The sequence below is a fragment of the Octodon degus genome, unplaced genomic scaffold, assembly GCF_000260255.1.
Source record: "Octodon degus isolate 3935 unplaced genomic scaffold, OctDeg1.0 scaffold00210, whole genome shotgun sequence".
Classification (NCBI taxonomy): Eukaryota; Metazoa; Chordata; class Mammalia; order Rodentia; family Octodontidae; genus Octodon; species Octodon degus.
This window is the reverse complement of record NW_004524786.1, coordinates 49,846-64,536: the sequence shown is the minus strand read 5'-3', so window position 1 is coordinate 64,536 and position 14,691 is coordinate 49,846. Positions and strand designations below refer to the sequence as shown.

Genomic DNA, 14,691 nt, shown 5'->3' with positions numbered 1-14,691 from the left:
ACATGTGTCCTACAAAAAAGCCAGGAAAGTATAAGACATTTGCTGTCAATGTATGCAATGCACATGTAGGAAACATCCAATTGTCACATGAGCAAAATGCAGTAGGTTTTATAGCTGAAGTAAAGATTATTTTTTATAAAGTGCTATTAGTAGGGGCTGGGGAGATGGCTCAGTGGAATAAGTGCTTCTCTGGCAAGCTTAAGTGCCTGAGTTCAATCCCCAGTTCCGCAAAAAAAAAAAAAAAAAAAAAAGTGCTGTTAGTCTTTTCACTGTAATTCATATAGGAATGTACTTCTGTTGTTCTTTTTAAAAATTTGTTTGTGAAAAATCAGTTGATGCAGAAAACTTTCATGCTTTTTAGTAAAAAATAAATATTAAACATGCAATACTTTATATTTGTGACTTTTTTACCTGTTAATTAGTATGACAGGGGGCCAGGGAGATGGCCCAGTGGAATAAATACTGGCCTGGCAAGTGCAAGGGCCTGAGTTCAATCCCCGGTTCCACAAAAAAAAAAAAAAAAAAAAAAAAAGAATCAGTAGGACAATAAAATTCATAACATTAAAATTAATAATCAATACAAATACTCTAAAGAATAAACATGGGTCTGGCAGAACAGCGGCAGTTTTCAACTGCGAAAAGTACTAGGAGGGCTGGTGAGATGTCTCAGTGGTATAAAGCACCTACTTAGAACAAGTTTAGCAAAGTACAGGGACCACAGTTCAATCCCCCAGCACCACATGCCAGCCAGCCCAGCCCCTGGTGGGCTGAGCTGGCCACACACAAAATAAATAAATAAATAATAAATAAATAAATTTTTTTTAAAAAGTACTAGGAAAGGAAGAAGTTAAATTATATTATTTGTAGATGAAATGATACTCTGCATGGAAGACCCCAAAAGACTCCTAGAATTAATAAACAAATTCAGTGGGATAGCAGGATAAAGTTAACACTCAAACATCAATAGCATTCCTGGATACAAACAACAAACTCCCTGAGAAAGAAATTAGGCAAACCAAGACTGAGCTGGCCACACACACACACACACACACACACACACACACACACACAAATAAATAAATAAATAAATGTTTAAAAAAAAATCTATACATTGAAAATTACAGTAGGGGCTGGTGAGATGGCTCAGTGGTCTAAAGCACCTACTTAGAACAAGCTTAGCAAAGCACAGGGACCGTGGTTCAATCCCCCAGCACCATATGCCAGCCAGCCCCGCCCCTGGTGGGCTAAGCTGGCCACACACACACACACACACACACACACACACAAATAAATGAATAAAATTAAAAAAAAAATCTAGGGGCTGGCGAGATGGCTCAGTGATCTAAAGCACCTATTTGGAACAAGCTTGGCAAAGCACAGGGACCGCGGTTCAATCCCCCAGCACCATATGCCAGCCAGCCCCGCCCCTGGTGGGCTAAGCTGGCCACACACACACACACACACACACACACAAATAATAAATAAATGTTTAAAAAAAAATCTATACATTGAAAATTACAGTAGGGGCTGGTGAGATGGCTCAGTGGTCTAAAGCACCTACTTAGAACAAGCTAAGCTCAAGCAAAGCACAGAGACCACGGTTCAATCCCCCAGCACCACATGCCGGTCCGCCCATCCCCTGGTGGGCTGAGCTGGCCACACACTAAATAAATAAATAAATATTTAAAAAAAAAAAAGAAAATTACAGTACTCTGAAAAAAGATTAAAGAGGATTTCAGAAAATGAAAAGATATTTCTTGTTGCTGGATAGGAAGAACCAACACTGTGAAAATGGCCATACTACCAAAACTATTATGAAGATTTAATGCAATTCTGGTCAAAATGCCATTGGCCTACCTCACAGGTGTAGAGAAAACATTCCTAAAATTCATTTGGCACCAAAAAAGATGCAGAAGAGCAATGCTGACCAACCAAGGCAAAGTAGGAAGCATCACAATCCCTGACTTGAAATTATATTACAAAGCTACTATGATCAAATCAGCATGGTACTGGCAAAAAACAGACCTGAGGATCAATAGAACTGATTAGAAGATGCAGGCATGACTACAAACACATGATCTTTGATAAAGGAGTCAAACATAGTCACTGGAAGAAAAGATAGCCTCTTCAATAAATGGTGCTACAAAAACTGGTTTCCACATGCTGAAAACCAAAACTACACCCATGTTTATCACCATGCAATAAAGTCAAAATTAATTGAAGATCTAAATATTGTTGTTGTTGTTGCAGAACTGGGGATTGAACTCAGGGCCTTGTGCTTGCGAAGCAAGCGCTCCTTCTACTGAGCCATCTCCCGGCCCCTTGAAGATCTAAATATTAAAATAGAAACACAAGTCTTTTCTGGAAGAGAAAACAGGTAGAAATCTTAGAGACATAGGGGTAAGCAGAGAGCTCACAAACAAAAAACAAACTGTACAGGAAATACTTGAAAGAATCAACTGGGATCTTATTAAGAAAAGGTTTTGCACATTAAAAGAAATCACCAACAGATTTTTTTGAATCAGGGATTGAACTCAGGCCTTTGTGCTTGCCAGGGAAGTGCTTATTCCACGGAGCCATCTTCCTGGCCCCCATCAACAGATTTTTAAAAACCCACTAATTAGGAAAATGATTTTAGCCAACTGTCGCTCAGACAAAGGAATTCTATCTAGAACATATAAAGAATTTTTAAAAATTAAGCCCCCAAAATTCAAAGAACCAATCCAAAAATGCTCATTAGAGGGACCCGGGAGACAGCTCAGTGGAATAAGCGCTTCTGTGACAAGTGCAAGGGCCTGAGTTTAATCCCTGTTTCCGCAAAAAAAAAAAAAAATGCACATCAGAGATAAATAGGCACTTTTCAGATGAAGAAATACAAATGTCAAGTAAATATATGAAAAATGTTCAAAATCATTGGTCATTTGAGAAATGTACATTGAAATAACGCTGAGATTTCATTTCATCCCAGAAGAAACTGCTGTCATCAAGAAATCAACTAATAACAAATGCTAGTGGGGCTATCAAGAAAAAGGAACCCTTCTCCATTGTTGGTGGGAGTGGAGATTGGTAAGAACCACTGTGGAAATGGGTATGGCTATTTCTTTTTCTTTTTTTCTTCTTTTTTTTTTTTTTTTTTTGGTGGTACCAGGGATCAAACTCAAGACATTGCACTAGCCAGGAAGTCATTTACGCTGCTGAGATATATCCCCAGCCCCCGAGTATGGATATTTCTAAAAAAAAAAAAAAAATGGATTAGAAGTCCCATTTGAGGGCTGGTGAGATGGCTCAGTGGTCTAAAGCACCTACTTAGAACAAGCTAAGCTAAGCAAAGCACAGGGACCTCGGTTCAATCCCCCAGCACCACATGCCAGCCAGCCCCGCCCCTGGTGAGCTGAGCTGGCCACATACAGAAAAAAGAAAGAAAGAAAGAAAGAGGGGCCAGGGAGATGGCTCAGTAGGATAAGCGCTTGACTGGCAAACGCAAGGATCTGAGTTCAATCCCCGGTTCTGCAAAAAAAAAAAAAAAAAAAGAAGTCCCATTTGACCCAGCTATTTCATTTCTGGGTATTTTTCCAGAAGAAATGAAAACATTATACCACAGCACCATATGTGCACTCAAGTTTATAGCAGCACAATTCCTAACAGCTAAATCTTGGAAACAACACAAATGTCCAACAATTATGGAATGGATAAAAATGATACGGTATTTTTATACAATGGAGTATTACTCAGCTCTGAAGAAAGATAAAGTCAAGGCTTTTATAGATAAGTGGATGCAACTAGAGATCATATTCAAGTGAAATAAATTAGAATTACATGTGTAAACCTCATATTGTCTCCCTAATGTAATGAACTGGAATAGTAAATAAGATCCAATAGGTACAATGGATATAGTGAATGGGAAAGGAACTGCTCAAAAGAAAAGAATGGACTGGGAAGATAACCCGGCTGTATAAGCACCTGCCTGGCAAGCACAAGGACCCGGGTTTGATTCCCAGTGCCACATGCCATACAGGGCCCATGGGTCCACCATGCAGGACACCAAAACCAGGCATGGTGGCACATACCCATAATCCCCAAGCTAGGGAGGCTGAGACAGGAGGATTACTATAAGTCTGAGCTGCATAATGAGATTCTGTACCAAATAAAAAAATAAAATTTTTTTTAAAAAAGAAAGAACAATTCGGGTGGGGAGAAGGTAGGAGGAAAAAAAGATATGTATATATACATAAAATAGCTAAGATTTGGCCAGAGAGATGGCTCATCAGCAGAAGGCCACCCTGGCAAGCACAAGAGCCTGAATTCAATCCCTGGTACACTAAAAAAAAAAAAAAAAAAAAAGAGACAGCTAAGATAATTGTGCTAATTCCTCTTAGTTCACTGAGAGGAACACTTAGTGCTTATATTGTCCCATCAAATTTGCATGCCTGGGTGGCCTGCCCCTTAGCTCAGTTCTTTAAGTGGCTGCTTCAACAAAACAGTCAGGCTAAGGTTGCTGTGGTTCAGTCCCCACAACTCAAGCCAGCCAAACCTGCCCTGAAGGCATTCGGAGAAAAAAAGAAAAAAATTGCATGCCTGTACCTGGTAATCTGAGCAACTGCTTTGAAGATAACAATACTCTATAGAATAACCACTAATTTCCTATCATCTTGTTTTGAAATTCCATATCATTTTAATTTTTTGTCTCTTTAAGATTTAAAAAATAGGGGCCGGGGAGATGGCTCAGTGGAATGAGTGCTTCCCTGGCAAGTGCAAGAGCCAGAGCTCAATCCCTGGTTCCACAAAAAATAAATAAATAAATATAAAAAATAAATAAATTTGCTGGGGAGATGGCTCAGTAGAATAAGTGCTTCCCTGGCAAGTGCAAGGGACTGAGTTCAATCCCCAATTCTGCCAAAAAAAAAAAAAAGATTTAAAAAATAAAATAAGAACATATGTGCAAGTGAAATCTTGACATGAATGTTCACAGCAGCACTATTCCCAGTAGTTAAAAGGTGGAAACAACCCAAGAATCCTTGAATTGGTAAATGAACAAATTGAAGTGCTACATATCCACACAATAGAATACCATCCATCTATATAAAGGAATGGAGTACTGATGCATTCTAAAACATGGGAGAATCTTGAAAATGTTAAATGAGAGAAGGCATACACAAGGGACTACATGGTGTATGATTCCGTGTATGTGAAATGTCCAAAACAAGGGAGCCAGAGAAGAGGGTTATGGATTAATGTTTGTCTAACCTGGAGGAAGGAAGGGTTTAAAAGATATACTCGAATCCACATGGCTGCACTGATGAAGGTTCTACAATCTGAGGTACAGGATCTCAGGACAAATCCTGAGGGCATTTCACTGACCTTCTCAGACCAAAAAGCTACAACTCTTGTTGCATAGGTCCTGCTTTACCTTGGTCTTAACCATCCAGTAGAAAAGTATGAAGTCGAAATATAAGAAATAAAGCCATGCTGTTGGGTTGAGCTGTGGGGGACTCAGGTCAATAATTTCTGACATTGCCAGTTAAATATAAGACCCAATGCTATTATGGGCTACTGGACTCTTTTAGAATATTTTGCTGAGTTTACACACCTATAATATTCAATAACGGAACTTAGAAAAAATGGGGTATACCGATGAATGTCCATTTTGTATCTGTGTATTCAAAGAGGTTGGGATAGATATATAGTTGCATTCTCTTAATGAATAGAATGATTTGTTCTAATGGTGTTTGTAAATGGGATCACAAGTCCGCATCTTGTACAGCAATTAACCACTAAGAAGAATATATGCAGTGTATTATTTGTTGAAACTGTCCTTCCGATATGATTTGAAACTGTCTCATTGCTATCTGTTTGTCAATAAAACTTTGAAAAAAAAAAAAAAAGATATACTCGATGCTCATGGAATTTCTTGGGGCGGGGGGTGGGGGGGGATGATGAAAATGTTGTGAAGAGTGACAATGGATACATAAAATGTCTTAGCACTGTGTACTATACAATAAGGCCTAGGGCTATAGCTCAGTTGTAGAGCATTTGCCTAGCTGGATAATGCCCTAAGTTTGATTCCCACTACCACAACAAAAAGTTTGTAATGCTGAACTTCATTTTAGTTAAATTTTTCTTAAATTTTAAAAATGACACTCTTAAAGCTGTGTACAAATTATAGTAAAACAATATAGAATGTGCTGTTATGTACAGCATGACATACAAAGGAAAAGTATTACACATTATGGGAAACTTGATGGAGCTGCTGAGCAGAAGTTCTAAAGTCAAAGCCATGTGCTGTGGCAGAATGGCTAATGTACCCTAAGACTGGTGCTGTAACCTATCTGAATACCAATGTCCTCACCCTAAGTGGCATGGTTGTTGTTAGTCCTTGTGAAATTCTTCCACCTACATTGCCACTGAGCCTAACAATAATGACAATTATGGTTAATATATGCTCATCCTTTTTTTTTGGTATGTTAGTTGAGTGCTGCTAATCTTCCTAGTGATCAGTACATTAAAAATTAAGGGGGCCTGGGCCTAGCTCAGTCCTTTAAGTGGCTGCTTCCACAAAGCTGTCAGCCTCAGGTTGCTGGAGTTCGAACCTCACAACTCTCCCGCTGGCCAAAAGTGCCCTGAAGGCATTCAAGGAACAACAACAACAACAAAAAATCCTTATTCCATTTATTATCAATAAAACTTTGAAAAAAAATTAAGTGATCCAGGGCTCGAAAAAAGATAATCAAATTTTGAATGGCCCTTGTTTCCATGCAAGGCTTTTGACATGCTGAAGAGACATTCTGTGAACAGGTCTTTAGAGCTGTTTCCAAAGCAGTATAGCAATCTCATATAACTATTATGCTGAAATCATTATTACTAGAATTTCTAGGTTTGTCTCAGCCTGTTGCCCAATCAGAATAGTCACAGACTCTGTAAGTTGTTATGAAAGACTTCATAAAAGAAAAAAAAAAAGAAATAGGGCTGGGGAGATAACCAGGCGGCATAAGGATCTGCCTGGGAAGCACAAGATCATCAGTTAGATCCCCAGTACGCATGCTGTGCAACCCCAGGACCAGGCAGGGTGATGCACACCTGTAATCCTAGTGCTAGGGAGACTGAGACAGGAGAATCACTATAAGTCCAAACTGTGTAGCAAGACCCTGTATCAAAACTTTTTATAAAAAAATTTTTAGGGGGCCGGGGAGATGGCTCAGTAGAATAAGCCCTTCTCTGGCAAGCGCAAGGGCCTGCCTGGTTCCGCCAAAAACACAAAAAAAAAAAAAAAAAAAAATTGATTTACTTTAAACAAGAAAAAAAGCAGCTGTTCCTTCCACATGTCCCCTTGAGAATAATGAAGCTCTCACTATGAATATAAAGATGCTGTTTCTTGGTCTGGCGAGATAGCTCAGTGGTCTAAAGCACCTGCTTAGGCAAGCATGCAGGAAACTCGGTTCAATCCCCAGCACCACATGCCATGCCAGCCCCGCCCCCAGGGTGGGCTGAGCTGACCAAAAAAAAAAAGAAAAAAGAAATAAATAAAAGAAACATTTAAAAAAAAAAAAAAGATGCTGTTTCTTTCTATGTTTGCATATGGCATCCTCCAAGGCAATTTATGGACAAATTCTAACAAAGCTCCAGAACAAACCATGTAGCTCCTTTCAGATCACTAGTAAGCAAAAGACCAAAACATTTAAAGAGACAGAGAAAATTCATCTCTCAGACACAGACCTCTCTGCCTTGTAAAATATAACTATCTCTCATAACTCAGCCATCATATGTAAGTGAATGATACTTGTAGAACCCTGCACTCTGAGCTCTGCTCCTTTCACTTTGTGTTTCTTCTGGGAGTTGAGGAATGCTGGCAAGTAGCTGCGGGGTTTGGTTTCCATGTGGTAAACTCTGATGCTAATTTCTCTGTGGGACATTTCTTTTTTTTAAATTTTTTTTTATTATTTTTTTTCAGAACCGGGGATTGAACTCATCTGTGGGACATTTCTAATCTCTCTTCTTGGCAAGAAACTGCAGAACTACAAAAGTTGCCTGCTGAGTGAAACTACGTTGGTGGTGGTGGTCAGTGAGAAAGATGGTCCTGGAAACGAAGAGCTCAAGAGAGTTCCTGTCTCAGCACATGCACCCTCATCTAAGCAGCAACTATGAAAAAGTTTGGTTGATATTTTGGATGAACACAATCAAAATTGCTGTTTTTTCCTTTTTTTTTTTTTTATTTTATGTATTTGGCACAGGGTCTCACTACACAGCTCAGAATTGTAATGATCCTCCTGTTTTCCGCCTTCCCAGTGCAGGGATTATAGGAGTGTGCCACCAAGCCTGGACTTGGTGGCCAGCTCAGCATGCCCGAGGGGTGGGGCTGGCATAGCATGCAAGACCAGGGATTGAACCCTGGTCCCTGAACTTGCTAAAGCAGGCGCTTAGTCCACTGAGCTATGTAGCTGGCCCTGAAGCTGTTTTTGTTATTTCATATACTTTATATGACTCCTCCAGATAAGACAAGCACTTTGCATCTGTTTTGGTAAAACTCATACACATCTTCATTTGAGCATTTATTCTTCCAAAATATTTGTCAGGTGCCTAAGATATACCCAGTCACTTGCTATGCATTGTGCACTAATTTATCCTTTCATTCAACAAATATCTTTTATGTACCCAAGACACACCAGATACCATTTGAGCTAGTAGGGGAAAAGATGTCAACTGAATGGGAAAGCCTCAGTTATCCAACTTAAATTTTTACAGAGCAGTATGCAAAGGACAAAAGATTATCTTTGAAGAGAAGGGCCATGGAGAGGAAAAGGGGAATTGTGATGTTCAGGGTGAAGAACTGTTATCTAACAGGCGGCAAGGAAAACCTCATGACCAAGTTTGCATTTGATCAGAGACATGCAGTAAATGAGAGTGCAGCAGCTACATGGGAGGCGGGGGGCTTCAAGAACAGGCCCAGAGCTGGGTGTGCATTGGTGTAGCACGGAGACTGAAGTGAAGGCAATGCGCAAAGGTTCTTCTCTAATGGGCAAGAGTCTGCTAGCAGAACATGGAAAGCCAGCATTTTCCTAATAGATGTCTGATTCCAAAGGGGCTTGACATATTTGTCAACAGGGAAACATAGATAGGACTGAAAGATCCTACAAAGACACCTTATTGAATCTAAGGAAAAGGTTGTCTAAAGATATACAGATTAGGGGCTGGTGAGATGGCTCAGTGGTCTAAAGCACCTATTTAGAACAAGCTAAGCTAAGCAAAGCACAGGGACAGCGGTTCAATCCCCCAGCACCACATGACAGACAGCCCCGCCCCCTGGTGGGCTGAGCTGGCCACACACACACAAAATAAATAAATAAATAAATAAATAAATAAATAAAATTAAAAAAAAAAAGATATACAGATTAAACTAAAATCCAGAGAAGAAGCAGATGCTAATCTGGTGAAGAGGAATGTGCTGGGGAGGTATTAAGAGGATATTTCCTTGGGGCCGGGGAGATGGCTGAGTAGAATAAGCGCTTGCCTGGCAAACACAAGGGCCTGAGTTCAATCCCCAGTTCCATAAAAAAAAAAAAAGAGGATATTTCCTTTATAAATGGGATCGTATGTATGCAAGGGGGGAAAAGAAAAGAGGGAATATTATCTAAGGAATATAAGACCAGGAAGGAGCCATACAAAGAATGGAAGAAAGACACTATTAATAAACTGGAGCGTAGACACAAGAAACAACTCACTAGGGGATTGGGGAGCTGGGAATCTATACTGACCACCACTGTGTCCCCAGCACCTACCCCAAAAGTGGCACATTTCCTGCTTTGGATTCTAGGTTTAGAAAAGACTCCCAGACTGGGCAGTATTAAAAGCTGAGGTTTCAGTTTGAAACTCAGAGATGAAAGCTGTGACATGGAAGAACTCCTACCACGGAAGAGCAGCACATTTGTACCTTCATAATACTAGAGTGAAGCTGTGTTTTCATCTCGACTTGGTGACAGTACACTTCTGGCTGGGGCTCATTTACCTGTTTAATATTTTTATGAAAAAGTAAAATGATCAGTTTATGGTCTTTTATTTTGAGATGATGGGCAGTATTACTCTAAGATACCTGCTGTATACTAAGTACACTGACTACCAAGCCTTCTTCATTTGGATGAAAAAAAAGTAAAAAGTATAATTTTTTAAAAGAATGTGGATATTTATTCATGCCTCCAGTTGTTGTTGTTTTTCTGTATTTAGGACAGGGTCTACAGGGTCTCACTATGTAGATCAGAGAAGTTGCTGGGGGGCTGTTGCAAGATGCTTGTTCTCTTGAACTATTCTGCTAGAGGACCTTATCATGCTGGCTTTCCTCATGAACTTGGCTGTTTTTGTCAAGTGTAGGAGCTTGGGACTTTGTTGTCATTGAGAATGGCTACGGTTCACTTTGAGGGAGCTCTGATCCTCACCTTGAGCATCGCTTCCTGGCTCCTGAGGGAAGAAGGTGCACAGCTCAGTCTCCTGGACAAACTTGTCACTCTGGCTTTCCTGTTGGGAACTCAGCTTTCCTCATCATTGGAGGGGATCAGGACCTCACTGTCACTGAGGATGACTGTGGTACTTTTCAAGGGTGCTCTGGTTCTTACCTTGGGCGTTGCTTCCTAACTCCAGTTCAGATTCCTCAGCCTGGTAGCACAGATCCTTCCTCCTACTTGGCATAGACTTTCTAGCTTTCGCCGCTGACCTCAGCCTGATCTGTGCCTTCCCAGCACAGATTTCATGAAACAAGCCTGCATGAGACATTGTCATGGGCTTTAGGCCTCCAGCTGGATTTGTGGGAGGCATTATTATGAGCTCTAGGTCTTCAGTTAGACTCATACAGAACAATGCTGTGGGACCCAGGACCTCAGCTGGATTCTTTCATCTTTAGTGTGTGTGGACAGATTTCCTGCACTCTTTGTACATGATTATTTGCGTGATTCATTATAAAATGATATTATAAAATGTGTCCTGTGCTTACTTCGGCAGCACATATACTAAAATTGGAACGATATAGAGATTAGTATGGCCCCTGCGCAAGATTGACACGCAAATTCGTGAAGCGTTCCATATTTTAAAAAATAAAATAAAATGTGTCCTGTATTGTATTGTTTTTTTTTGGTGGAACTGGGGATTGAACTCAAGCCTTTGCGCTTGCCAGGGAAGCACTTATTCCACTGAGTCCTCTCCCCGGCCCCCTGTATTGTATTGTTCCCCTTGCAAAAACCCCAAAGTAGGACATGACCTCAGCCTTCATTTCCCTATTTCCTCCATCTCAATAGTCTTTATATTCTGTTAGATGACACAGAATGTGTCACATGTGCTAGAGAAATGTATTGTCCAATGGAGAGGAGCAGTGAGTGAAACCAATACATCATCACCTGATTGCTGTTCAGTGTTGAGCATGTGATCTTGTGGGCTAATTGGAGTAATTGTTATATATGAAATACTGTGACAGAGGCACATATTCTGATTTTAGACAGTGAGGGATGGTACAAGTGCAAGATCTGGAGGACAGGGGTGGCATTTGGGTCACCAACAGTGGGATCCAGCCCGGAGTCATCACAACTTTAAGAGGCCAGACATGAGAAGACCAAAGGGAGACAGTGGTGGGCCTGGAATCGCATCACATTCTAGGCATACCTGCTTCTTCACTCTTTTACTATTTCTATGCTTCCCATTTATTGCTTGGAGACACCTATAATTGGTGGCCCTGTTGTCCTAGTTGACAAAAATAATAGAAGTTCAGAAACAATTCTATGTGCTTTAAAAATACAGTAACATGTAGAGGAAATCAGAATGAGACTGTAATTGCTCTGAAACTCATCTTACTTTTTTTAAATTAAAAGTTCCCAAGAGTTAGTGCTGTAAATATATTAGTGAAACGTTAATAAATAAAAATGCACCATTTACTTGTTTTTAATTGCCAATACCCGGGGTTTCAGCTCAGTGATACAGCATGTACTTGCCATACACTCTGTCTGGGGTTTGATCCCCAATGCGAAAAACAACAATAACAACAGCAACAAACAAAAACACAGTGTAGGAAAAGGGTGCCATCTCTCCCCCAAGGCCCCTTCACCAGAGGCAGCATTTTAATTACAGTCCCAGAGTTTTGGGAGGACGCTTCCTAAAATGTTCTGTGCATAGTTATCTTTTAGTGTGCACACAGGTCATTCCTGGACTTTTTTGCTGAGAAAAAAAATCTCAGAGATTATTTCTCATCAGAAAATATTTCAGGGTCTCTTGCTGCAGCAACGCGAGTGGGAGCACCAGGAGCTCGGGCTCGGAGCAAAGCACTTTGGATTGTTTTAAGAAAATGGCAGACAAACCAGACATGGGGGAAATTGCCAGCTTCGATAAGGCCAAGCTGAAGAAGATGGAGACGCAGGAGAACACCCTGCCGACCAAAGAGACCATTGAGCAGGGAAAGCGGAGTGAGATTTCCTAAGAGCCCAGACAATTCCCCGCCCCCGTCATCTTCGAGACCCCCCAGTCATGATGTGGAAGAAGAGCCACTTGCAAGATGGACACGAGCCACAAGCTGCACTGTGAACCCGGGCATTCCGCGCCATGCCACCGGCCCGTGGGTCTCTGAGGGGACCCCCCAAATCGGACTGCCAAATTCTCCAGTTTGCCCTGGGATATTATAGAAAATTATTTGTATGTTAAATGAAAATAAAACACATCTCGTGGCATGGTAAAAAAAAAAAAAAAAAAAAGAAAATATTTCAGGTGTTTCTTAAATATGGCAGGATAGCTAGGAGTTTTTCATTTGCTACAGACCCTACCTGCAGATGGGGTTGAGTAAATTAGTTTATTTATCAAGTGAAATGAAGTAACAGCAGCAAACATGCTTCAGAGGCATCGAGAAGATTCATTCAAAATTTTTAAATAGCTGTAAATGATTGCATTGTTTAGTTCTGTGATTTATATAATCATTGTCCTACAGTAATTTTGACCAAAACCTTTAGCTACTTTGTACAAAGTTGCAACAAAATTATATACTCTTTTATTGTATAGTGTTCTAAAAAAGCATCCTATGTAAATATAGGCTATTGAACCAAAAATGCTACATTTGTGATACTCAGAAAATTTAAGCATTTGGGGGTTTATTTTGGGTAAAAACTTTCTTTTATCTACTACACACAGATGGATTACTTTTTATTATCCACTGGACAGTTCACTCACTTACTCAACATAGGCTTACTAGGCCCTTACTACCAGTACCAGGAAACTGCAATGGCTCAGCCTTACCTTCAGGGCCTCATGTGTTCTTTTGACAAGCAGAGAATAGGAACAATGAACATCCAGTGATCACTGGTTATTTAGAACTAACCTTTAGGGGCTGGTGAGATAGCTCAGTGGTCTAAAGAGCCTACTTAGGCAAGCTTAGGTAAGCATGCAGGGACCTCGGTTCGATCCCAGTGCCACATGCCATGCCAGCCCCACCCCCAGGGTGAGCTGAGCTGACCATAAAAAAGGAAAAAATAAATAAAGGAAACATTAAAAAAAAAACACAAAAACTAATCTTTAGAGGACCTTCGTTATGACAACATTATGGTTATAACAACTTTATGATTATTTCCATACAAACCAACTCTGTTTGTCATCTGTCTCAGCACAAGTCTGTATTTTCTATCACCAAGACACTCACAACTTAGAGGAGGAGCAGAGGTTTAGTTTGGTTCACTGTGTCTGGGGATTCACTGTATGATCAGAAGGCTCCAGCACACATGGAAGAAAGGTGTCATGGGGTAAAGATCAATATTTCATTATAGGGTGGAAGCAGAGCAGGGGAACAGCCAAGTGAGAAAGGACCTGACCTGGATCCCAATGCTTCCCCTCCAAGACCCATCCAGGCACACCCCGTAGTGCACTATACTGTCTCTCGAGCACTTCCTGAAGCTAATCAAGCTGACTCCACTCTGACCACCACAGGGCCATTTTCATTCTAGGTCACACAACAAGATGGCAAATTCGAAACCCTATCTCAAAATTAAATTTAAAAGGGTTGGGGATGCAGTTTAGTGGAAGAGTGCTTGCCTAGCACCCATAAGGCCTTGAAGTTGAACTCCAGGACCACAGAAAAAAAGAGGAACATGAGATTAATCTCTTCCTGTAACCCCAATGCACTGCTCTTGACAAATTACCATGTTATTAAAAAAAGTTTCCTATAAAGAAATCTTTGACTGCAGTCCCTGCCTGCTCAAACAGAACTAAAAAGATCTATTAGAAATTAACGCAGACCCAGTCCTAGGCCAGGTCCGGTGAGTGTGTGGAGAGCTTCCTGCTACCCTGCGCCAGCGGGACCAGTCCCAGCCCAGGCGCAGCGTGGGCCAGACCCTCTCCCACTCCCTTGGGCCACCCCCCACCACTCCGCCATACCTTGCCCACCCCTCCCCGCAAGTAGGAATTTCTGCCGAGTTCCGGGAACCCCCAGACCCAGTCCTAGCGCAGATCCGCAGCAGGAAGGAGCTGAGCACAGCAGCCAGACCTAAGCCAGACACAGCTGGATAAATCCAAACTCTGTAGAGCTCCACCTGAACTTCAGTACATGTGAAGGTTATAACTACAGCAAAGAGGGGGGCCTGGCCTTAGCTCAGTTGTTTAAGTGGCTGCTTCCACTACAGCAAAGATCTACAACAAAGGGCAGAAGACAGTGCTACACAAATGACGAGAAGGAACAAAATGCAACCT

The 14,691-nt window shown here is 41.0% G+C and overlaps 1 non-coding gene and 1 pseudogene across 2 annotated transcripts in view; both read left to right on the top strand.

Moving 5' to 3' along the window:
* Nucleotides 1-10,964: 10,964 nt before the first annotated feature.
* On the top strand, nt 10,965-11,068 carry LOC111813671. Its single transcript, XR_002818864.1, has one exon. It is a non-coding gene; the product is annotated as a U6 spliceosomal RNA (small nuclear RNA).
* A 1,173-nt stretch (nt 11,069-12,241) lies between these two features.
* LOC101572510 overlaps nt 12,242-14,691 on the top strand; it is a 12,286-nt pseudogene continuing 9,836 nt past the window's right edge. The window contains exon 1 of the transcript XR_002818858.1: nt 12,242-12,486. The product of XR_002818858.1 is annotated as a thymosin beta-10 pseudogene (transcript). The remainder of the gene's footprint in view (nt 12,487-14,691) is intronic.